The 3,241-nt window shown below is 36.9% G+C and overlaps 1 pseudogene; it reads right to left on the bottom strand.

Moving 5' to 3' along the window:
• Window positions 1-2,501: 2,501 nt before the first annotated feature.
• Window positions 2,502-2,621, bottom strand: LOC134937407 (5S ribosomal RNA; annotated as a pseudogene).
• Window positions 2,622-3,241: the final 620 nt, after the last annotated feature.

A 3,241-nucleotide genomic window follows, 5' to 3' on the forward strand; every position in this document is an offset into this window, starting at 1 on the left:
TACTACACAAAGGGGGTTAGTCCAGACCAGAAGTTCTGCCTGAGTGGAACAAAATTCAGCAGTTTTTTTGACAATAAAACAACAGAGAATTTGGGACAGGTCCATTAACTTACTTCCTGGTACCAGGTTTAAGAAATACCCGATGTCTGAGCAGGAGACAAGGTACATGGCTATTTCCATAAAGGAGAACTTATAGTGACAGTAACCATAAAATCCTAGTCTCTAGCAGATAGAGACTAAGATGGTGTAGATATTTTTTGTGGCAAAGAAAGGTGGTTCTCTAATACCCTGCATCAAATATTGTGGGCTCAACAAAACTACTATCAAGAATTGATTCATTTTTCCACTGGTCTCTGACCTTTTTGACCTTTTCAAGAAATATGGTGTGAGTACTCGTAGATCTTAGTTTTTCTGATCCAGTAGGCCATTCTGCACTTACTACCCTACCCATTCTCTTTAGGAAAATGTGCCTTTTGTCAGGTCCCTAATATCATTCACTTGTTACATTCGTTATCAAAATTTTTGACCTTAAATACTCTAATTAATTGCTTCATAAATTCTAGATGTACAGTACTAAATTGGAGAAAGTCTGAGGAAACTGATATACAGTAGGTGCTCAATTTTTTAACATAAACGATTAAAACAAAAATGAGGGTAAGCAGCAGTCTTAGTACCCGTAAGTCAGAGGTTCCCAAACGCGGTCCTCAAGGCACCCCAACAGTCCAGGATTTAGGTATATCCATGGCTCAGCACAGAGGGTTAAATCAAATTGACTTAGGTGCTAATTAAGTCACCTGTGGCCAAGCATGGATACATTTAAAACCTGGACTGTTGGGGTGCCTTGAGGACCACGTTTGGGAACCTCTGCCGTAAGTCCTTCTGATACTATTCCACATACGCAGGATATCTGTGCCAAACTTCTTCTATAACAGTTTTCACTCAGAAATTTTAACCCCTAAGTTGGTTTTGCCAAGTAAATGATTGACGCTTTAAAAAATACAAGCAATATCCCCCATATAGTTAATGACCGTTTAATCAGTGAATATATATATATATATATATATATATATATATATATATATATATATGTCAAAGGTGACATAAAAAATGCATGTAGACATTAGAGATGTGCACGGACCCCCGTGTGCCCTTTGTGTTTAGTTTTTGTTTTCTGGTTTTGGCAAAACCACCCTCACATGTTTTGGATTTGGATTTTATAAAACAAATAGCTAAAAACAAATAAAATCACGGAATTGGGAACTGTTTTTGTTCCTACAGTATTATTAACCACAATAATATTAATTTCTAGTCATTTTCAGTCAATTTTGCCCACCTCACAATATTCTTCACCAATATTAGTCAAAGGCTGGCTGGCTTAACTAAGCAACAGAGCAGTGGCACAAACACACAGTAGATATTTCTGTATAAAATGTGTTGGATATTAGTAATTTATTAGAGCAATAACCAATAAAAATATTGGTCTTTGCAAAAAAGACCATCACCAATGCCGAAAAATACAGCCCATAATGAAAAAAAAATGCAAGATGGAATTGCCCTTGAGGCCCTCACAACCACCCTTATGCTGGATATTAAAAAGGACATGCACAGTTTAAAAAACTAAAACTATTTTACAGGATTTTTTAGATTTTGATAAGTAGCTTGCATGAACTCTCTGCAAATGACATAACAGGGAGGAGGTGTCTAGATGATTAACGTCCGAGCCCCTACTAACTTTAGTCTCACAAATGGAACAGATGCCTTCACAAATATTGTCAGAATTTGGGTAAAAGTAATTGCACACAAAAGAGCTGGCTTTTTTGTTCTTATACTAAGGCATTACAATGGCCTACTTTTTATTACAGGCAAGAACTCATTAGTGTAAGATATACAAATATCCCGCTCATACTGTAGCACTTCCACAGTTGCATTCTCAACATCCATGTCACCATCTTTACTTGTGCTGCTCACCCCCACATTTGCAGAGGGTGCAGAAATGCTGTAAGGAGACCTCTCTGTGAGTACAGTGACAGTAATGACAGTCTCACACAAACAGTAGCACTTGTTGACACCCTTAGGGTGAAAACAAGAAAAGTAGAAAGTAGAAGACTCGTTGGGGAGCACTCTAATACAGATAATATATTGTGGTAAAATGCCCATAGCTAAATAAAATATAATACTTTAATAATTCTCATTAAAAATGATATTGAGGAATTCAATAGGTGCCGATGTGTGTTAATCAATAACAATTCGAAAATATAGAGAAAAATATATACATACAATTCATAGCTCAAATACTATCATGTGAGCTGAAGTGGGTATACCTGTGGTTCATGGATAATCACAATGTGGTTATAATAATAACCATTATACTGTGAGAAATATGACCATCATTTGATACTGCTTGTATCCCAATTGGGAAGATTATTTAGCAGATAGCTGAATCATAGGTCACAACCGGGGTGTCAAACAGTGCTCAGTATTGGTGACAGGTAGGCGGCAAATATTTGCAGTACCTGGGTGTTCCAAGTTGGCCTCCCATCCAAGTACCGACCCGGCCCTCCACTGCTTGGCTTCCAAGATCAGATGAGATTGGGCATCTCCAGTGGGGTATGTCTGCAGACCCTATGCTCGCCTGTATTGTCACAATGTTTTTTAATACGCAATTGAGCACTAGAATTAGTGAGTATTCACAGTTAATGTGACTTGCATAGACCACAGGTTTAAAAAATAAATGAGGTGGTTGTTGGGTATGTGAAGAATTATTTCAAAATAAATACCCCATAGCAATAATTTGTGTACAACCACTTATTAAATATCCACATTTTACGGTTAGTCCGCTATTGATACCAGTAGGCAGAGAAATGTATAGCAATATCTATGTATATTCAATGTGTTTACCTCTTGCTTTACCTCACATATACCACAGATCTACCCTCCAAAATGTGGGACAGATTCCAGTGAAAAGAGGTAGAATTTAGGAGAGAGACATAAGACTGTCTATTTCTGTAGTAATGGACACATGTATATCCTATAATCAAATATAAAAGGATTCTGTAATGTGTGTCATCCAGACAAAAGCATAAGGACAATAATTTATCCAGACCAGAGAACGATACCTCCACGTATAGTATACAAACTCTTAATTGCTTCTCAGACAGTGGTAAATAACTGGTACAGAGATTGCTATAATAATTCCAATATATATAGCTCAGACGGAAGTAACAGAAAATCAGAAAAAGGA

This window comes from Pseudophryne corroboree, chromosome 6 (genome assembly GCF_028390025.1).
Source record: "Pseudophryne corroboree isolate aPseCor3 chromosome 6, aPseCor3.hap2, whole genome shotgun sequence".
Lineage (NCBI taxonomy): Eukaryota > Metazoa > Chordata > Amphibia > Anura > Myobatrachidae > Pseudophryne > Pseudophryne corroboree.